Below are 23,010 nucleotides of genomic sequence, written 5' to 3'. Positions count from 1 at the left end.
AATGGGACCTGTTTATTATATCCTTGCTTATCTATGTTTCCATCATGTTCTCCATCATGCTCCATGATCTAGTCTAGGAGACGTGAGGTCACGTAATCATAGCAGTGAATCACTGTGTAGAAAGTGGCGTTTGCTCTAAATGGGGTTATAATCTGGTGCAGTATAATCTGATGCAGTAAGGCACAAGCTCACGAAAAGGAAACAAATCATACCAGGCAGTGTGTGAAGAGCAACAGATGACTGACACGGACAGTAGGAGTTTAAAATTTTAGAGAAGGGAGAGATCATTGTGGGTAAGGAAGTTCAAGGAGGATTTCCCAAGAGGAACAGAAGTGGGTCTGGAAGGGTGAGAAAGATTTGGAGAGAAGGTGGAGAGGAGAGGCATTCTAGATTGGGGCAGAGGAGGCCAGGATGGGAATACATGATGCATGCCCAGGGCACAATAAATAGGCCAACCTTTTTTAAGTATAAGGTATATATTGGAAAGTACTAGAAGGTAAGTTAGAAAAATAGGGAGAAACAAAATTGTGTGGGACCTCGAATATCAACCTAATAGTCTGGAGTTTATTCTGAACAGTTTATTAATGATGTTTGAGTGGGCATGGCATGGTCACGGCAGTGCTCTGGGATGACCCACTGCAGTGGAGAAGGCCAGAGGCCAGGGATAATCGGGAGGCCCTTACAAAGTCGTCAGCGAGATGGGGGCAGTTGGCTCGAAGGTGAGGCATGGGGTCAGATATTAGAAAAAAAATGGAAATTCTTTTATTTAAAGTCTCAGTTACCTGTTGATTGTGCACTTAGATGAAGAGACACAGTTTGGGGCAGCCACTGACTGAAGCTATTGCCTTTGGCTCCCTGTAACCCAGATGTCTCTGGCTGCAGCCTGTGAGTACAAATAATTAAATTAGTAACCAGATATTAAGGGCTCTCAGCCCCCATGTACACATAAGAAGACCAGTCTTTATAGAGTTCCTCTCTTGGCCAGTCAGGGAACTTGGCTGAAAACTCTAGTTAACTTAGGCAGAAAAAGAGTTTATTGGAAGCATCTTACTGCTCATAAATAGATGGGAAGGGTGGGAAAACCATCTGGGGAAATAATTTGGCCAAGGTCATGTCATGGGTTGGGATGCTGTCACTGGATCCTCACCATCCTTTCCAATGAACCTTGACTCCACTGCCAAAGCCATGAATATGCTCCTTCCAGAGGCAAGTCCCTAGAGGGCTTCTGGTTGTCTGAGCCTAGGTCATGTTCCCAAGCCCTGGATGACAATGAGTTATGAGAGGGAAACCACTCCTCCTTCAATGTCTATAGGGGGATACAGGGCTGTGTCTTCCACTAGGACCCACATACAAGGTGATATTCTGAATTAGGAAGGGGGTTCAGATGCTGGGCTGCCAAATCATGCTTCTTCCTCATATTTCGAAGAGTCTCAGTATGGGGGGGATGTACTCACTGTTACTCTGAATTAACTCCTTCCTCTCCTGGTTAAGAAAGATTTCACAGCTATGCCTTTTATAGCAACCCTGTGAGCTCACTCTTTACATTCAATGCATTGCCAAGTTCTGCTTTCAAAATTTATTCCCACTGCAGTTCACTTCTTCTCTTCTGTCTAGTCTGCTCTGGCTGCCACAACAAAATACCACAGACTGGGTGACTTAAACAACAGAAATTTATTTTCTCACAGTTCTAGAGGCTGAGAAGTCCAAGATCAAAGTGTTGGCAAGATAGGTTTCATTCTGAGGCCTCTTCTCTGGGCTTGTAGGCAGCTGCTGTCTCCCTCTGTGATCACATGACCTCTTCCTTGTGCATGCATGTAGAAAGAGAGAAAGGGAGAGATTGGGGGGAGAGAGAGAGAAAGAGAAAGAAAGGGGGAGAGAGAGAGAGAGAAAGGTCTGTGATTATAATGCCACTAATCCTATTGGATCAGCACCCCATCCTTATAACCTTGCTTCACCTTAAAATTACTTCCTTAGGGGCCCCATCTCCAAATACAACCACAGTGTGGGGGTTAGAACTTCAACATATGAACTTCAGGGAGACACAAAAACTCGACCCATAACACCTTCTCTATTTCCATACCCCTAATCTAGAGGTTCTCAAATTTCAGTGTGCATTAGAATCACCTGGAGGAGTTGTTAATACATGTATGGCTGGGTCCCACCCCAGAGTCTCTGATTCAGTGGGGCGAGGGTAGGGCCTAAGAATTTGCATTGCTGACAAGTTGTCAGGTGCTGCTGCTGCTGCTGGTCCAGGGACCCCACTTTGAGAACCACTTCCCTAGTCTAAGCTGCCATCATCACTTACCTGGATTATCATTGTCGCTTCCTGAGTAATCCACTTCCACTTTTACCTCCATTTCCTTACAGCAGTCTGAGTGATCATCTAAAAATGTAAATAAAATCATGTTAGTCTCCTGCTTAAAACTCTTCAGTGGCTTCTGACCACCCCTACGTGGTCTACAAGGTCCTCAAGATCTGGCTTCTGCCAGTTCTGCAAACCATCTTATATCATAGTCACAGCCACTCCAGCTTCCGTTCTCTCTCTCGATCACGTGTTCTCAGGCCCGGCACTTGCGTTGCTCTGAGAAGTTTCCCCATGGGGAGGCTGGCTGGTTCCTTCTCATCCTTGATGATCAAGCTGAGATGTTACACATTTCTAAGGACATTCCTGAACATCCTACCTCAGGTGGCCTTCTGCAGTTTCTGTTTACTTTCTCACTCTTGTTCTTTCCCTTCATTGTAGTTCTCATGGTCATTACTTATCTTGTTCATTTATTATCTTATTTATTGTGCTCTCCTCCACTAAGATTGTAAGCTCTTGAAGGACAGGGCTCTTGTGTTCACAGCTTTATCCTCAGGACTTTGCACAGTGTCCGGCTTAGTAGGAAGAACTCAGTAAATATTTGTGGAGTGAATATATCTGCACCTTCCTGAAGTGGACGTGGTTCAGGTATTTTTCCTATAAGGCCCCCAAAGTTCCACAATGATCAGTGGATGCCAATAGATACCTTGGAGAAGAATATCACCCATGTCCAGCTGTCGAAGTGATCTAGTTTGGTATAGCCCAGCTAGTTTCCTTTTGCGTGTAACACGTGGGCTGAAGGAGGCAAAGGTATCCTATCAGCTGCAAGCACTCTCATCCTCTCTTCTCTCTGTCTTTCTGCTTCTGTGAGCTGCCCAGAGCCTCTCACTGTGGCCCTCAGTCTGGCCCGTCTCTTTAGCACTGACCTGGTTCAGTGTCAAACCTTTCTCCTCATTATCAAAACATATTTCCCCCTTTCCCAGTCTCTGAAGACTCTGCTCTGCTACTGTGTGACGATGGGTGGTAAGTGGGCTAAACAGATTAACTGCTTTTACTTCATTTGTGGTTAAGAGACTCCAGGGCCCCTTTGATAATAGAACAAATCTAAGCTGTATCTAAGGGGGCAACACACCGTTTTTGAACCGTTAGGAATTCAGGTTTTTACTTCAGTGTGTACTTTGCTTTGGATTCTGTGTAAAGATTTCAGATATATTATAGGAATAGTAAGGTGATAAAAACATAAGTAAAAGAGGAGATCCTGAAAAATAGGTTGTGATATGGCTTTTATGTTGGTCAGATGAGAATGTGACATTTGTCTCTTTGTCAAAGCATATGGTTACGCAATAAGAAACATTGCAGTACCGAAAAGAAAAAGAAAAAAAAAAAAGGTTTATTTACAGACCTCAGAGCTGCATTCAGTAACATTCTTGGTCAAGATCAAAACGTGGAATGTTTTTTCCATTCAGAAAAGCAGAGTCACTTTGCCTGAGTCATGACTGTCCACTTTTTTCCATATGGTTGAGTGCTATTTATTGGCTGAGGTTGACAATTTTCTAGAGACTTTGTGGTTGATGAGTTCTATTTATGGCAGCAGTTGAGAAAGGTAAAGTTAGGTAATATTCAGAAGGAAATACTTGGTTTGTTAAAAAATGGAAATCAACCACTGTAGCAAATATTTTGTGAGGAAAAAAAACATGCTTAAACCATGAAAACTGCCTGGCTTCCCCAATGCCTCTCTCCCCATCCAGCAATTAAAAATCCCTTCAATTCTCCCTTTGTCTGGCTCTTAGAATTACCATGTCCTCATTGGTTTGAAAGTTCACACCTTGGGCCAGTGGTTGGCGTTGGTCCAAGCTTCTCTCCCTCATGGCTATTGATTCATTTTCTTAGAACAACTTTTGACAGCTCTCCCTTCTGATCGAGACTTGTGTCTGGGGAGAGTAGACAACCCCCAGGTCCTAGTCTAGCATCGATAACTTTACATCACATGTGGCTTTAAAAGAACTGTGGTAAAATGTAAAATAGATAGCTAATGGGAAGCAGCTGCATAGCACAGGGAGATCAGCTCGGTGCTTTGTGTCCACCTAGAGGGGTGGGATAGGGAGGGTGGGAGGGAGACGCAATAGGGAGGAGATATGGGGATATATGTATATGTACAGCTGATGCACTTTGTTATACAGCAGAAACTAACACACCACTGTAAAGCAATTATACCCCAGTAAAGATGTTAAAAAATAAACTGTGATAAAACATACATAACACACGTTACCATTTTAACATTTTTTTAAGTGTACAATTCAGCCGTATTAAGTATATTCACAGTATTGTGCAACCATCACCACTATTCCATTTTCAGAACGTTTCATCATCTCAAACAGAAACTCTGTACCCATCAAACACTAACTCCTCACCTCCCGCCTCACCAGGCTCTGGTCACCTCTACTCTACTTTCTATGAATTTGCCTATATTAGGTACCTCATATAAGTGGCATCTTACACTATTTGTCCTTTTGTATCTGGCTTATTTCACTTAGCATAGTGTTTTTCAGGTTCATTCATGTTGCAGCATGTAGCAGAATTTCCTTCCTTGTTGTGGCTGAGTACTATTCCACTGTATATACCACGTTTTGTTGATCCGTTTATCCGTTGACGGACACTTGGATTGTTTCCACTTTTCGCCTTCAGTGAATAGTGCTACTGTGAACGCCGGTGTGCAGGTGCGTGTTAGAGCCCCTGCTTTCAATGCTCTTGGGTCTCTACCCAGAAGTGGAATTGCTGGATCATATGGCAATTCTTGGTTTACCTTTGGGAGGAGCCCCTCACATAGGTTTGACATACTCGCACATTCTCACTTTTGTTTTTTGGTGCCTCTTTCTCAAGGTAGGCTGCTTCCCAGCACATTCCCTGGGCAGATCCATCCAGTGTCTTTCCTCAAGCTGAGCACAGAATGCTTTTCCTCTTCCCCATCGTCAGCCAGTCATACTCTTCAATAAGGGTCAAAACTAGCTCTTCTTCCCTATGATAACAAATGCAGCATCTGCAGCCTGGGCGTGAGAAAGTAATTCCGAGGACGTGCCTCAGATCTTTGCTTTTTCTCTCAAGAAACCTCACAGCACCACATTCTAAAACCCTCTTTCCCATCTCTCTCAGTTTCCTTCACGTGGATGGCAACAGCTCCCTAAGAATCTCTCGTTTTTTCCTCCTCAAGTTCCAATCCTGCAAGCTCCAACTCAGGCTTGCCAATCCCTCTCCCTTGCCCATCACCTAAACCCTTCTTTCTACAGACCAACCTACCCTCTCAGATTTTGAAAGTCTTTGCTGTGTTTTCCTCGTTACCTAGACTCTGCACAGTTGAGAACACCTGACTGCTGACCCAAAAGGAAGAGTCAGTCTCTATCAAAATTAGGGATCGGGCAAAAGTTGTGAATACTTACACATCAATTATTTCCTCTCTTCTGTACTCACCTTGGAGACAATCTTTATTTCCTTCATAAGAATATTTTCCCCAGATAAAATCTAAGTTATGTGAGAGTAAATCTGGGGCCTCTTCCTTCTTTGCTTGAAAAACCTCATGTTAATAACACAGATTCCTTGCCTTGGTGTTCCTGAATTCCCAATGAATTGACCTCAGTCTGCCTTTTCACTTCTATTTCCCATTACTGTCCTTTGTGCCCTCCAAGTCCCAGTGAATAGGATTGCCGGTTGTTTCCCAAACTGTCTCTGCGTTTTCCTGTCGCCATTTGTTCCCTCTTCCACTTACCCTCTTTTTTTTTTTTTTTGTGGTACGCGGGCCTCTCACTGTTGTGGCCTCTCCCGCTGCGGAGCACAGGCTCCGGACACGCAGGTTCAGCGGCCATGGCTCACGGGCCCAGCCCCTCCGCGGCATGTGGGATCTTCCCGGACCGGGGCACGAACCCGCGTGCCCTGCATCGGCAGGCGGACTCTCAACCACTGCGCCAGCAGGGAAGCCCCACTTACCCTTTTTACTCTCCTCTCACACCTGTCCAGTTTCTACCCATCTCTCAAGTTCAAAGTCAAATGCTGCTCGTTCCGTAAAAGTAGCTGTCATGAGGATTAAATACAACAATGTGTGCAAAACATTTAGCACTAGCATGATGTCTGGCCTGTAGTAAGCCCTAGATAAATGGTATATAATAAATACTTTGCTTGTACTATTATTACTTTTGTAAACATCTTATTTATAAGCTTTTCGGTCTTATTTATTTTTGTATGTTCTACACAGCCTATATCAGTGTGGATGCATTTGGCAACATAAAACCCCAACTCAACTGGCTTCAACAAAAAGTGGAATTTATTGGGTCACGTAACTGAAAAGTCCGGGGATTGGGCTGGCTTCTCCCTGTTTCTAAACGCAGCTCTGCTCTCCTCTGTGTACTGTGATTCTCAGGCTCTTGAGGAGATTAGATGGGTGTACTTGCTTCAGCCTCCCGGGCTTCCCGGGCTTTGGGAGAAGTGAGTGTCTGCTGTCCAGCAAGCTCAAGCAAAGCCCCTTGGGTGTCACTGTCTCTGACTGGGTCACATTCCCCTTCCTGAACCAATTCCTCTTGACAGAACGATCAGATGTTCTGATTGGCAATGCCTGGGTCACATGTCACCCAGTAAGCTCCAGCCAAACCATACCGACTGAGAGGGTGAGTGGGTGGGGTCACACCCAAAACTTGGAGGCTTACCAAAGGTAGGTGAGTGGGTGCTGGGAGGCCTAGGGTCGACGCTAGTGCCTTATATAAAGGAGGTGCTCAGTAAATATTTAGTGAATGGAATTGAGGTAGGGTTCTCTTTAGTGGTCAAAGGATGTACAAGATTAACTGCTCATCAAAAGACAGTTGAAAGGGGAAGGAAACTAACCTTTATTGGGTACCTGCTATATACCAGGTACTGGGCTGGGAGATTTATATAGGTTGTCATTTGATTTAATCCAACAGAAATCTGTGTCACAGTTGTCACTATGCCCATTTTACAGATGAGGAAGCTAAGAGTAAAGAGGTTGGTAATCTTTAGGAGGTTGTGCAGAGCTGGAATTCTAGCCCAGGTCTGCCTGGCCCAGAGGTTGTGCTGGTTTCCAGTAGTTCATGGCCCCTGCATTCTGGAGGGCTATTTATTTCTCTTCAAAGATCACTGGGGCTGGGAATTCTATAATCTTTCCCTGCAGACTGTTCTATGTTGTACAAATCTGAGGGCTGAGAAACTCCTTAATCTTTCCATTGTTTTAAGTGGATTGCATTTCACCCTTTCTATCTTATATAGAAAGCAGAAAACCACTGAATACTCTCTTTAAGAGAATCTTCATGGATTTGACTGTAGTAATTAAGTAGCCACTTAATCTTTTCTTCCTTTAAGTTAAAGGGTTCAATCCTTTTAACCTTTCCTTGAAGAGCCTATTTTCAGATCCTTTGACATAGGACACATTTTTGCTTAAGCTCTGGACCTTACTTTTCAGCCAGAACATGACTTGAGGCAGACCTAAGACCCAAAGCTTCTTTCTTTCTTTTTTTTTTTTTTTTAAATTCTTTATTGGAGTATAATTACTTTACAATGGTGTGTTAGTTTCTGCTTTATAACAAAGTGAATCAGTCATACATATACATATATCCCCATATCTCTTCCCTCTTGCATCTCCCTCCCTCCCACCCTCCCTATCCCACCCTTCTAGGTGGTCACAAAGCACCGAGCTGATCTCCCTGTGCTATGCGGCTGCTTCCCACTAGCTATCTACCTTACGTTTTGTAGTGTATATATGTCCATGCCTCTCTCTCGCTTTGTCACAGCTCACCCTTCCTCCTCCCCATATCCTCAAGTCCATTCTCTAGTAGGTCTGTGTCTTTATTGCTATCTTACCCCTAGGATCTTCAGAACCATTTTTTTTTTTTTTTACATTCCATATATATGTGTTAGCATACGGTATTTGTCTTTCTCTTTCTGACTTACTTCACTCTGTATGACAGACTCTAGGTCCATCCACCTCATTACAAATAGCTCAATTTCGTTTCTTTTTATGGCTGAGTAATATTCCACTGTATATATGTGCCACATCTTCTTTATCCATTCATCCGATGATGGACACTTAGGTTGTTTCCATCTCCGGGCTATTGTAAATAGAGCTGCAATGAACATTTTGGTACATGAGTCTTTTTGAATTATGGTTTTCTCAGGGTATATGCCCAGTAGTGGGATTGCTGGGTCATATGGTAGTTCTATTTGTAGTTTTTTAAGGAACCTCCGTACTGTTCTCCATAGTGGCTGTACCAATTCACACTCCCACCAGCAGTGCAAGAGGGTTCCCTTTTCTCCACACCCTCTCCAGCATTTATCGTTTCTAGATTTTTTGATGATGGCCGTTCTGACTGGTGTGAGATGATATCTCATTGTAGTTTTGATTTGCATTTCTCTCATGATTAATGATGTTGAGCGTTCTTTCATGTGTTTGTTGGCAGTCTGTATATCTTCTTTGGAGAAATGTCTATTTAGGTCTTCTGCCCGTTTTTGGATTGGGTTGTTTGTTTTTTTGTTATTGAGCTGCATGAGCTGCTTATAAATTTTGGAGATTAATCCTTTGTCAGTTGCTTCATTTGCAAATATTTTCTCCCATTCTGAGGGTTGTCTTTTGGTCTTGTTTATGGTTTCCTTTGCTGTGCAAAAGCTTTGAGGTTTCATTAGGTCCCATTTGTTTATTTTTGTTTTTATTTCCATTTCTCTAGGAGGTGGGTCAAAAAGGATCTTGCTGTGATTTATGTTATAGAGTGTTCTGCCTATGTTTTACTCTAAGAGTTTGATAGTTTCTGGCCTTACAGGAATGCAAGGATTCTTCAATATACGCAAATCAATCAACGTGATACACCATATTAACAAACTGAAGGAGAAAAACCATATGATTATCTCAATAGATACAGAGAAAGCTTTCGACAAAATTCAACACCCATTTGTGATAAAAACCCTGCAGAACGTAGGCACAGAGGGAACTTTCCTCAACATAATAAAGGCCATATATGACAAACCCACAGCCAACATCATCCTCAATGGTGAAAAACTGAAAGCATTTCCACTGAGATCAGGAACAAGACAAGGTTGCCCATTCTCACCACTCTTATTCAACATAGTTTTGGCAGTTTTAGCCACAGCAATCAGAGAAGAAAGGGAAATAAAAGGAATCCAAATCGGAAAAGAAGAAGTAAAGCTGTCACTGTTTGCACATGACATGATACTATACATAAAGAATCCTAAAGATGCTACCAGAAAACTACCAGAGCTAATCAAAGAATTTGGTAAAGTAGCAGGATACAAAATTAATGCACAGAAATCTCTGGCATTCCTATACACTAATGATGAAAAATCTGAAAATGAAATCAAGAAAACACTCCCATTTACCATTGCAACAAAAAGAATAAAATATCTAGGAATAAACCTACCTAAGGAGACAGAAGACCTGTATGCAGAAAATTATAAGACACTGATGAAAGAAATTAAAGATGATACAAATAGATGGAGAGATATACCATGTTCTTGGATTGGAAGAATCAACATTGTGAAAGTGACTCTACTACCCAAAGCAATCTACAGATTCAGTGCAATCCCAAATACCAGTGGCATTTTTCACAGAACTAGAACAAAAAATTTCACAATTTGTATGGAAACACAAAAGACCCCGAATAGCCAAAGCAATCTTGAGAACGAAAAACGGAGCTGGAGGAATCAGGCTCCCTGACTTCAGACTATACTACAAAGCTACAGTAATCAGTATGGTACTGGCACAAAAACAGAAAGATAGATCAATGGAACAGGATAGAAAGCCCAGAGATAAACCCACACACATATGGTCACCTTATCTTTGATAACGGAGGCAAGAATGTACAGTGGAGAAAGGACAGCCTCTTCAATAAGTGGTGCTGGGAAAACTGGACAGGTACATGTAAAAGTATGAGATTAGATCACTCCCTAACACCATACACAAAAATAAGCTCAAAATGGATTAAAGACCTAAATGTAAGGCCAGAAACTATGAAACTCTTTTTTTTTAAAGCTTACTTTTTTTAAAAAAAATTATTTATTTATTTATTCATTTTCAGCTGTGTTGGGTCTTGGTTGCTGCATGCGGGCTTTCTCTAGTTGAGTGAGCGGGGTCTTCCCTGTGGAGCATGGGCTTCTCGCTGCGGTGGCTTCTCTTGTTGCGGAGCATGGACTGTAGGCGCACGGGCTTCAGTAGTTGTGGCATGCGGGCTCGGTAGTTGTGGCGCACGGGCTTAGTTGCTCCGTGGCATGTGGGATCTTCCAGGACCAGGGCTCGAACCCGTGTCCCCTGTGTTGGCAAGCGGATTCTTAACCACTGCGCCACCAGGGACGTCCCAGACCCAGAGTTTCTTGACCTCTAGAAGAAAACTACTCAGCTGTGCTGCCTATCTGCTTAGCCCCAGCAGGGCCTCTGCACTGCCAAACCCTTTCTGCCACTGTGCACCCCCCAAAAAAACAACACAGCACAAAACAATACACACATGCAAACACACAAAACACATACACCCAGCAAGAACACACAAACAAATACAAAGCACCCACACCAACAACACACACAAACAGCAATGCACACACAACATACACACCACAAGAAAACACAACATACACACGACACACACACAAATACACAATAACACATGTATACACCGACCCACGCCCCAGGCCCAACGCTGAAGCCAAGCTTTTGCTTCTCAGAGGCACCCACTGGAATCACCTTCTCTGAACTCCTGACACAAGGGAGCTGCCTGGCTTCCCCTCCTGACTGCAGCAGATTCACGTCATTCTTGCTTTGAATCCTAGGCAATCTAATCACTTTATTTCTCCGCTCCCACAGTAGACAAGAGAGGAATGTGATTTGCTGTTTTTGAATTTCAAGAAGTGAAGCAGAAACGAGAGCTGGTTTCCTGATAACTTTGTCTCTCCATGCTCTGGACTGTGGAAGGATCCGGTTTCTGGTTTAATTGGCCTGTGACCTGTAGGCCCCGATGTAGGCTCTTCTGCTTTCTTTGAACATATCAAAGAAAAATTTTAAAGAAGAGGGTGGAAAAAGAGAAGACTCTGGATACTGGATGATTTTGTGCGTCTGTGTTTTTCTATAGTTGCCAGTGTTTCTGCAATGAACATGAATTCACTTGGAAATCAGGAAAAATACCAGTAAGTGTTCAAATTAATTCTAAATAGTTAAAAGAATAAAACAATAGCCAAATCTTTATCAAGGAGATGCAAATAAAAAGATGAATGGCAGTAATAATTAGACAAAGTAGGATTCATCATAAAGCATTCCTTGGGATAAAGGATCGATTTGGCATTTTATATTGATAAAAGGTATAATGCAGACTGAAAATATTACAGTGATAAAAGTCATGGGATGAAAGCACAGCATTAAACATTAAAAAACAAAAATTGACAGTAAAACAGTTGTCTTTAGGAGACCTAAATACCAGATTTTGACAACCAAAAAAGAGGACACCAAAGTCTGAAATACTGCAATTATTAAAGTTGATTTATAGGCCAATATTGAATTTTGGTCCCTAACAAAAATGGGCCTTTTTAAAAAGTATTATTTGAAACCCTGAGCAAAACAATACATAAGACCACAAAGAAAATTTTTATCTTTTAGATAGAAAAACCTGCACAAGTTTAAATAAGAATAAAAAATCTGAACTCTCAACCACTTAGAAACGTAAATAATTCTTTATAAGGATCTCATAAAAGAAGAAAATCAAAACTATAATTGCAAGCTACTTAGAAAGTTTTGAAAATTATATATAGGCATTCATGGAATGTGGCCAGGTCAGTACCAGGAAGTATGCTTAGGGTCTCAAATACTATCAGTATTAAACCAGAAATAATGAAAATTTAAAAACTAATCATATGACTAAAAAAATTAGAAATAGAAGAATAAAACAAATCCAAATAAGCAGAAATAGACAAGAAAGATAAATACAGAAATTTAAAATTAGAAAATAAAGTATAATTGATCAAGTGTTTTACTATTTTAAAGGTTAACAAAATGGAAATACTTTTCACCCATTTGAATCCAGAAAAAAGGGAAATACAAACAAATAATATTAGAAATAGAAAATGGATATGAACTTACTGCAAGGAGATTAAATGGAATAAGATAATGTTGTATGTTAATACATGTGAAAGTATTAATAAATGGATGATTTCTGGGGGAAATTGCTAAAATTCATTAAATAAATTATACATATGAAAAAACCAATAACTTTGAGAAGGAATTGACAAAGTTATCAAACAAAACTCCTTTCAAAACCTCTCCAGGTCCTGGTGGCTTACCAAGAATTCTTTCGAAGTTTTAGAAAGCATGTGATTTCTGTTATGTTAAACCATTTGGGAACATAAGTAAGTTTGAAATCTGCTAAATTATGTTTATCCACTCACCAGTTGATGGACATTTAAAAAGAGGACCGTCTATTTTACTCGTAGAACCCACCAAGAGAAATGAAACATATATCCACACAAAGCCTTGTATGCAGCTCTTCATAGTAGCATTATTCATAATAGCCCCAAACTGGAAACAATCCAAATGTCCATCAACTGTTGAAGAGATAAAAAAAATTAGATACATCTAACTAAGGAATTCATCAATGAAAATGAATTAAATATTAAAATGAAATAAATATGTGCTATTATAACATGCTAAAACATGGATAAACCACAAAAAGAGAGATTTCGGGCAATGGTGCATCTTTCGGACTGAGGAGTACTTTCCCACCTTGGGGTGAGGGCACTTTTGACAACCTAGCCCCACAATGGTCCCCAGTTTGGCTTCCTGCCTTCAGTGGTGCGGTCCTGTTGTAAATAACCAAAGAACCTATGTTTCAAAACATCGCAAGTATGGAAAAGATGGAAGACAAACTCCTAACCAACAGGCATCCATGGTGGCTCCCAGACCCATGAATATTTGGAAACCCTGGGCTCTGGAACATAAAAATCCTCCTTCTGGGTTCCTTTTTACTTTGAAAATTCAGTCGTTTGTATACGTAACTTAAGTGTGTGAGTTGAATTGGGGAGGCAGATAGGAATCAGAGGGGCAAATAGCACAACCACAAGGAAGGGGAATTAGGAGACAGCAACTCACCGAAGCTGCTTCAGAGCTAATGAGTGGGACCTGCCAACCCATCCCTATCTGAAGTCACATTATTAGCTGCTCCTCAAACATTTTCCAACCTAACTTTTTAAATAATTAAAGAAATGAAAAAGAAACCAGATTCTCATATAAAAGCTCCTAGGGCTCTGGTCTTTATTACTAGTAAACTTACACCAGGCCCCCTCTTCCACCCACCTTGATAAAACATGGGAGAAGCAGCCAGCTGGTAAGGAGAGATTTTGCCGCCCTGATGAGTGTGCTCATTAGGTAAGCCGCTCGGTTTGAAGACACACCCCAGCCAATCTGATTGTGGATTTTATTGAAATAATTTTATAAACAAGTCTTCAGACAAGGTTTAGTCCTGATGAATCCTCTAAGCTCATTACCACCCTCAGGAAGAAATTTGAAGAGATAAGAATAAAAGTCTAGGATTAAAACAATACTTTCACCTTAGGCAAAACAGTCCCCCCGAGCCTCAGATTTCTCCATCTGTAAAACAAGGATAATGACATTTCCCTCTCCAGCTCATCAGAAGAGCTAATGCTACGCTCTGGAGCATGTTCTTGGCAGTTGAGAAGGAAGGTAACACAGAAACCTGATTATTTTTAAAAGCAGGAAGAACCTAATGGTGATAAATTCATGTCTGATCTCTCTTTTAAGGTGGGGGTAACAGCAATGTCCTGGGGAGGCACACATATGGTGTGATAAATCAGCCCCATATCTTAGAAGTTCACCTGGCTTGAATTAGAAAACTGCTCCCCTCCAATACCTTCTTGGATATTAAGGAGTTTCTAGTCCATGACTTTTTGCCATAAAATCATGAAACGTATATGTCGCGGCTGCCACTGCAGAACCAGGGCGACCTTAGAAAGATGTCTGTATTGGAAGGCACTCGGGGAGCCGGCACATATTTCTCGGGCTTGGGAAACCCTCCACCCCTCACCAGTTGTCTCAGTCAAAAGGCAGAAGAGTTTAAAATCCCTATTGACCAAGAGCCACACAAGCTCAGCAGAGAGGGATGTGCCTGAATTTTAAGATCATTCCGCGGAGCCAAAGTCAAGAGTCTGCACAGAAGCATCTCATAGAAAAAGTGTGAAAGAGCTGGATGGGGCTCCGGGATGATCGACAGATCCCTTTCAGACGTACGTGACAGCATCTTACGCTTCTACCCGCTTTCTTATTTTTGCATCAAACATAAATATAAGTGAAGAAATGTAATTCAATAGCAGAGCTTCAGGTGCCTGAGATTAGATGAAAGGGATCCTTAGCACCGAGGCACAAAGGCTTGTTAAAAAAAAAAAAAAAAAGGCAGAGATTAAAGGAGCGGTAAACGTGAACTTCAGTCGGGAAATCTCACGCATCTGAGGGGCTGATTTGAGGTTCACAGAGTCTCCCTGCGCGTATATTACACCGGTTCAGGCACTCGGTACTGTCAGATATCTCATATAAATAATTAGAAAGTCGCTGGCTGCCAGGGCCAGGTTCCAATGGATTGAAGGGGAGCGTGGGTCACCTGTTTTCAGGCTGGGAGACTTAATGAGAAGGTGGCTCTACCAATGCATTGAGATATGCTGATTTCAGGACAGCATCCATCTCCAAGGCTGTGTGTCCACCCCATCTCCTCCAGGCCCAAATTCCTGGCTGAGGGTCTTCTCTGTGCTTATTTTCTTTTACAATTCACGGCTACCACATGCACACATTTAGGTACTGAAATTCGCCTTCTAGAAAGTGGAGTGCCTCGCCCAGTCCTACGTGGCAGCCTCCCCCTGAGACACAAGCAGTCCGGGGGTGTTTAAGATAACAGCATTGCAGAGGTCAAACGGTCCCCACAGGGGAGCCGGAGGAACCTATGAGATCATGTGGAAAAGCTTGTGAATTCACTGCCATTTGCCTACTTGGCTTTGGATGAAAAGCAAATCTTAAAGCTGCTCAAAATGTGTCTGATTCATCTGTAACTGAGAATGAGACCAATCAGGGATAAGAAGTGAGTAAAATCCTTGTGATCACAGAGCCAAGAGAGCCTATTTTAAAGCACTTAATGTATTTTTTTTCTTAAAGATATATACACCAGCTGTAATTAAGCTCTCCCTTTCCTTATTATCTTGGCAAGATGTTAAAAAAGAGATAGAGGGAAGGAGTCGACTTGCCAAGTGGATTTTTCTGAGCGTTCTCAGCCCTAATTAAAAGTCCTTTGTGCAAGGCCAACCAGCAATCAGATTCCTAATTAGAGCTGAGCAAACTGCCTTAGTGAACTGTGGGTTTCTCTGAACCCAGGAATCTGGGGAGAAAGTCTGCCCATCTCAGTGGGGTCATTTTTTTGGAAGCACATACACACCTGAGTCCTGAAGGGCATGTACACACGAGGGCAAGGGCACAACCCTATTCCTGTTGGGTAGATGCCTCTTTTGCCTTGAAATGGCTCAGCGGTATCCTATATATTGTGTTGCTACCTCTGTTTTATTTGTTGGTTACAGTATTACCAGGAATTATGCCTTTTTAAAAACCTGTCTTTAGAATCTGGCATTATGTGACTTGAGATGTAAGTATATCGAGTGCTGGTATTTCATAGTTTACGTCCAGATAAAGGAGACCATTTTACCATTAATTGGATTTCCCCTGGAGTCTTGGGCATCTTACTAGTAAACATGCATGTAGTGTTTACTACATGTCCAACACAGCTCTGGGAACCCCATAAATACTAACTCACTTTACCCCCATGAGGACCCCACGAGGTTCTTTTGTTTTCCCCATTTCACAGGGAGGAAACTGAGGCACAGAGAAGTTTAGTAACCAGCTCAAAATCACATTGTAAGTGATGGAGCCGGGGTTTGCCTGCCGTCCGTTAGGTTCTAGAGTCTGGGCTCAGCCCCAGCAGGCCTGGAGCCACAGCACTGCCTCCTAGCTTGTCTGGAGTGTGGGGGGAGGACCCCGACCACCTGGCCTCGGGCCACGGGTCAGAGCATCCTCACAGCCACACAGACGGGAGTACGCCTCAACCTCCTGGGCGCCCCCGCCTGTCTTCCTGATTTCTAGATGGGGTTTTCCAAGATCCACATATCAAATTGAGACCTTCTGAAATGTAGGTCTTGGATAAAGAGATTATATTGGGATGTAAAAATAAGGAACGTTGCTATTCTTCATTCCCAGAACTGTGGTGAGAGCTGCAACAATGGCATTCTTGTCTCACCCAGTTAGAGACGAGGCATCGAAAGCCACAGCCCCTGAGGGGCCGCCACAGAGAGAAGTGCTCACCCCTGGCTCAGCCCGCCTCCTGCATGTCTCTCTTGTTTCTTGATTTCTCCAGGAATGTATAGATCTTGAAACAGAGAGGAAGTTCTCACAATTATATAATTTTCTTTTCCTCATGCTTTCATTTGGGTCAAATTCATGAGTGTAGAAAGGTAAAGGCTCCTTATGGGTTTTCTTCAAATTGCACTTTGATTGTCTTAGAAAGAGAAATATTTTATCTATACATGCTTGCTTTCAGTTTAAAAATGCAACATGTAAATAGGATAGTGTCAGACTCTTTCAGTGTAACACACTGTAACTACCCACGGTGCAAAAGACGTACTTTCTTGTATTCCAGGGAGCCGGCCGTTTCCACGATGTCATTTGGGGGAGGCCCAGCGTGATGAGGGGATGACAGCATTGGAACAATGGAACAGGAAGGAAGTCACAGACACCTAGAGGCGTGGGGGGCAGGGAGAAAAAAACGAGACTAGAGCGGGAATTGAGGGAAGGGTAGGAGGCCCCAGTGAAAGGCTCTTTCCAGAGCTATAGGAAAAATCTACGGCTCTTATGAGAAAGAAAAAATATGTGCTCTGTGGGAATGTGGGGAGATGGGGGTGCCTCATGAATGGGTTGGATTTCCATCCATTGCCGGGTTCTGCTCTGGGGCTGGAGCTCGAGCATCCCATTTCTCCAGGAGGAGCCTGGACATCGCCACCACGACCATTCACAAATTTCAGCAGGAAGGTCAGAAAAGGGGGGGATCCCACAGAACGGCTGGTTGTTTTGCACTTTTCACGTTGTGCTGTAATTATTTCTCTCCCTCCGTCTCTCGCTTGTCTACATATTAGAGTGCAAGAGCTAGGCTTTCTTCAAATTCACATCTTCAGAGCTTGGTACCTTGATATTGTGTGCAGATATCTGGGCGTTTACAGTATCCACATCAGTGCCCTGTACATTCCTTTTAGGTAGCAGGCACTTAATAAATGTTCACAGACTGAATCGAGTTTCCATAAGATAGCGAGTCACGTGCTCAAATGCTGAAGTTCTGAAGAAAACAAAGCAGACAAGGTAGGAAGTCTAAGATACGAAACACAGACCCTGTAAGACCACCCAGAGGGAAGAATTAAGAGGAAAATGAAATGTTTGAGGATGAACACGTTTACTTCTGAAATGCTCAGGAACGAGGAAATGGCAAGGATTTCAGGATGTCTCCGTCTGCATCTAGTTCCTGAGTTTCAGTTTCTCTCCTCTGAAAATCACTGGGACATCTCAGGGTTTCAACGTTCCCTGAAAGCAAGTCTGAGGAAACGGCCCATGCGCCGCCATTGTATCTGAGCACAGGTAAACGGCTTCCATTCATGTGAGTGTTGATATGTGTAATTTATATGACCCACAGGCAATGCATAAAGAGATATATATATATATCTTTATATATACATATATATATATATATTCAGATGATCTAAGTTACAGAAAAATGTAGTTACCTGATTAAATTAAGAAGTAGTGTTCCTAGCCAGAGACGAATGAGATTTTAAGATTAGTTTGTGCTGGTGTTTATTCTTCTTTTCCTATTAAAACATTCTTCAAAGCCATGATCAGACATCAATCCAATCCGGAAGACACCTTGTTACTTTTTCTCTTCTAGCGCAGCTTGTCTTATGTGCCAATTATATGTCAGGTGCTTTGCTGCTTTTTACATTCCTTTACTCACTGACAGCTAGGGTTGACTTTTCCTAGTTAGTACATAAAATAATTTATTCTCCTCTGTGTTTCATAAAACTTGGCTCCGTAACTGCCAAATAACTTTTTTTTAAACATCTTTATTGGAGTATAATTGCTTTACAATGTTATGTTAGTTTCTGCTTTATGACAAAGTGAATCAGCTATACATGTACATATACCCCCATATCTCTTCCCTCTTGCGTCTCCTTCTCACCCTCCCTATCCCACCCCTCTAGGTGGTCACAAAGCACCGAGCTGACCTCCCTGTGCTATGCAGCTGCTTCCCATTAGCTATCTATTTTACATTTGGTAGTGTATATATGTCCACGCCACTCTCTCACTTCGTCCCAGCCTACCCTTCCCCCTCCCCATGTCCTCAAGTCCATTCTCTACGTCTGCATCTTTATTCCTGTCCTGCCCCTAGGTTCTTCAGAACCTTTTTTTATTTTTTCTAGATTCCATATATATGTGTTAGCATACGGTATTTGTTTTTCTCTTTCTGACTTACTTCACTCTGTATGACAGGCTCTATGTCTATCCACCTCACTACAAATAACTCAATTTCAGCAAATAACTTTTGAAGTAACACTGTCGCACTGCCCCTCTTTGGGGAGGAACACCAAGGTGAGGAGTGCATCGGTTCTGTTCCCTGCCTATCAGGATGGGGTAAATATTGTCCAACCCAATCCTATGCTGTAGGAATAAAAGGAGGGCAAACCATGTTCAGTGGCTGAAAGTTTTTTGTGGACCGGAGATGTTGATTTTGCAAAACAAAGAGTAAGTGGAACTCATCCAAAACTGTCTTTTGAGAGAATAGAGTTGAAACTGCCATCAGAGCAAAGAGCCTGGATAGACACGATTTGGGGCTGTTTGCTTATACTTGAGCTGGTGAAGTGCTGGGATCAAACACAGCTTTACTATTGAAAGCCAACACGTATTGAGGACTGGCTCTGTCCATGCAGTGACCAGTGCTGAGTGCTTGGGCGTGGACTATCTCCTCTATGCTTCAACCATAATCTCATGGGCAAGGTCCTTGTCGTATTCTTGTTTTACCGATAAGGAAGCTGAGCCTTAGAAATATTAAGAAACTTGCCTAAGGTCAAACAGTAAATAAGCGTCCTTATTCACTCTGCGATATAGCTCCGGGACGGGAGAAGGGATTTGTATAACATGTGCGTAACACTTATGGTTTATTGAACTTCTTTCGCTGGCCTCATTTGATTTTACTCTCACCTTATCTTGTGGGGATCGGTGGCATTGTCCTTATTTTACAGATGAGAAAACAGAAGCTCAGAGAAGTTTTGTGGCTCACTGCGCTGGCCTTAGGTGGAGAGGAGTCTCACCCTAGGTTAACTAGAGAATTCTCTGGGGCAGATGGCTGCGCTTCCTGTCTGGGGCAAGTTGCGTTAGAGAATGCTGAACAAAGAGCACTAAACTGAGAGTCCTAGCTCCACCACCTTCCATAGAACCTGGGAACTTCTGTTTCCTTGATGGTAATATATCTAGTTCTCAGGGCTGTTTTGAGGGTGAAGCGAGTTTTGTGAGAGTTGTGTATTGCCATGCAAGCATAAGTTATGAATAATACTATTAAACGCCACTCTTCAGCTTGTTCTGAAAGCTTCCTCATTTACAGCGTACACTTAAGATGTGTCTTTCTCCCTTCTGCATTTGATTATGGAGTAGAGCGGCATAGTAGAAATGAATTTAAAGTACTTTTATTTCTCCAATTTCTTTCTTTTTTTTAAAAAATTGAGGAATAATTAATTGACATACGTTATATTAGTTTCAGGTGTAGAAATGAATAAATAAAGTACTTTTCTTTCTCCAATTTCTTTCTTTTTTTAAAAAAATTGAGGTATAATTAATTGACATACGTTATATGAGTTTCAGGTGTACAACATAATGACTTGATATTTGTATATATTGTGAAATGATCACCGCCATGAGTCTAGTTAACTTCTGTCCCTATACATAGTTACAGAACTTTTTTTTCTTGTGATGAGAATTTTTAAGATCTATTCTCTTAGCAACTTTCAAATATGCAAGACAGTATTCTTAACTATAGTCATCATGCTGTACGTTACATCCCTATGAATTATTTATTTTATAACTGGAAGTTTGTATCTTTTGACCCCCTTCACCCATTTTTGCCCACCTCCCACCCCCTAGCTCTGGCAGCCACCAGTCTGTGCTCTGTACCTATGAGCTTGGTTTTGTTTGCTTGTTTAGATTCTACATATAAGTGAGATCATGGGCTGTTTGTCTTTCTCCCACTTACCGCACTTAGCATAATGCCTTCAAGGTCCGTTCACGTTGTTGCAAATGACAAGGTTTTATTTTATCTATTTTTTGACAAGATTTTATTTTTTATGGCTGAATAACATTCCAGTGTGTGTGTATATATCTTCTTTATCCATTCATCCATCAACGGACCCTTACATTATTTCCATGTCTTGGCTATTGTAAATAATGCTGCAGTGAACATGGGGGTGCGGATACCTTTTCAAGGTAGTGTTTTCATTTTCTTTGGTTAAATACCCAGGAGTGGGATTGCTGGGTCGTATGGCAGTTCTATCTTTAACTTTTTGAGGAACCTCCATACTGTTCTCCGTAGTGGCTGCACCAATTTACATTCCCACCAACAGTGCAAGAGGGTTCCCTTTTCTCCACATCCTCGCAAACACTTGTTACTTGTTGTCCTTTTGATAATAGTCATACTGACAGGTGTGAGGTAGTATCTCATTATGGTTTTGATTTGCATTTCCCTGATGATTTGTGATATTGAGCATCTTTTCATGTGTCTGTTGGCCATCTGTATGTCTTCTTTGGAAAAATGTTTATTCAGATCTTCTGTCCATTTTTAAATTGGATTATTTGATTTTTTGCTGTTGAGTTGTGTAAGTTCCTTATGTATCTTAAATATTAATCCCTTACCAGATATGCAATTTGCAAATGTTTTCTCCCATTCAGTAGGTTGCTTTTTCATTTTGTTGATGGTTTCATTTCTCCAATTTGTATTTCCATAATATTGGTACCCACTCATGGGAAGAGAAAGAGAAAAAAAACTCAAAAAGTGCTCATCAGATACTCATAAAAACTTCTTCTTAAAAGAACAGGTTACAAATATTCAAAATGTTTCAATCTATCAGCCTTGGAGAAAAAAATATTTCCTGGTTGTGGTTATAATATGTTGGACTGGAAAATATCTTTAAGGAACATTTTTTAAGAAAACCATGCAAAAATAAGCTCAGAGGTTTACTTGCTTTAAACTTTATTGATATAAATAACTCTTGGGTGTTATTTGGTGATGTAAGTTGAGCCTCTGTGGGAACCTGGCTGGTGACATGGTGTGGACTCCGCTCCACCATCTTCCCTGGACCATCATTCAGTTCGTTCCCTTTTGTTTTTCCCCTGGATTCTTTAGCAAACGGCTTCCAGTTTGGAGGGAAAAATTTTTTTTTAACCTACACTTACTGCTTTTTTGCAGTAATCATGCCCCCTCTAGCTTAACTGAAGGTATGAGAACGCGTAATAAAACTTACCATTTTGGTTCTTGATGACTGGGCAGGTCACAGGCTGCTGAGGAAGCTGAGGATTCAGAGTGAATCCTTTACTGTACCCTTAAGAAAGTATTAAAGAAGCTCCCGAGAACAGAGCAAAACAAAATACACAAGGAAGGACACTGTGTGCTGTGAGCAGCAGGCATGTACTGGTCAAGGAATTAGATTACTCAAGGTGGTGACTCATTCCGCAACTATGTGTAGTGTTTGTGGTTGAAGAGAAACCTTTGCCAGAGAATGACTAAAATCTATTGGCAGCGTCTTTAAAGGAATCATGACTGGGCCTAAACCAGTGAATACGCAAGTGTGCTTTTTTTCTTCGTCCTTTACTGATTCAAGACTAAGAGTAAGAAAACACAACCCCTGTTGACGTCTACCATTACGGCATGGTCTCAGGGGCATTCCCAGCAACCATTCTCAGTAGGGCTGAGTCCAGACACTTATCTCCGTGTAGGGACATGGCCGTCTGTGTGTGTGTGTGTGTGTGTGTGTGTGTGTGTGTGTGTGTGTGTGGTTAGTAGAGTGAACAAAGCAGACTTATACAAATTGTTAGAGGCATTCGGTCTAGATAATTTGGAAATAAGCCTAGAGAAGAAAATCCTCAAATTTGGTTATTGTTTTAGTTTCCTATGGCTAAATGGAGGCTTAAACAGCAGACAATTTATTGTCTTACCGTCCTAGAGACCAGAAGTCCAAGATCAAGGTGTTGGCAGGGTTGGTTCCTTCCGAGTGCTGTGAGGGAGAATCTGGTTCATGCCTCTCTTCTAGCTTCTGGTGTTTTGCTGGCAAACTGTGCTGCTCCTTGACTTGAAGAAGCAACACCCTGATCTCTGCCTTCATTTCCACATCATGTTCTCCCTATATGTGTCCTCCAAATTTCCCCTTTTTATAAGGACACCAGTCATATTGGATTAGGGGCCCACCCTGCTCCACTATGACCTCATCTCAGCTAATTACATCTGCAATGACTCTATCTCCAGATAAGATCACATTCTCAGGACTGGAGGTTAGGACTTCAACATATGAATCTGGAGGAGGAGGACAGAATTCAACCC

The 23,010-nt window shown here is 41.9% G+C and overlaps 1 long non-coding RNA gene across 1 annotated transcript; it reads right to left on the bottom strand.

Annotated features, from left to right (window-relative positions):
* Positions 1 to 1,696: 1,696 nt before the first annotated feature.
* Positions 1,697 to 22,007, bottom strand: LOC132437382 (uncharacterized). The gene is made up of 3 exons (XR_009522019.1): positions 21,938 to 22,007; positions 2,306 to 2,383; positions 1,697 to 1,801 (listed from the first exon to the last, which is right to left on the bottom strand). It is a non-coding gene; the product is annotated as an uncharacterized lncRNA (long non-coding RNA).
* Positions 22,008 to 23,010: the final 1,003 nt, after the last annotated feature.

This window comes from Delphinus delphis, chromosome 14, assembly GCF_949987515.2.
Source record: "Delphinus delphis chromosome 14, mDelDel1.2, whole genome shotgun sequence".
Taxonomy (NCBI): domain Eukaryota; kingdom Metazoa; phylum Chordata; class Mammalia; order Artiodactyla; family Delphinidae; genus Delphinus; species Delphinus delphis.
This window is presented reverse-complemented; position numbering and strand designations above follow the sequence as displayed.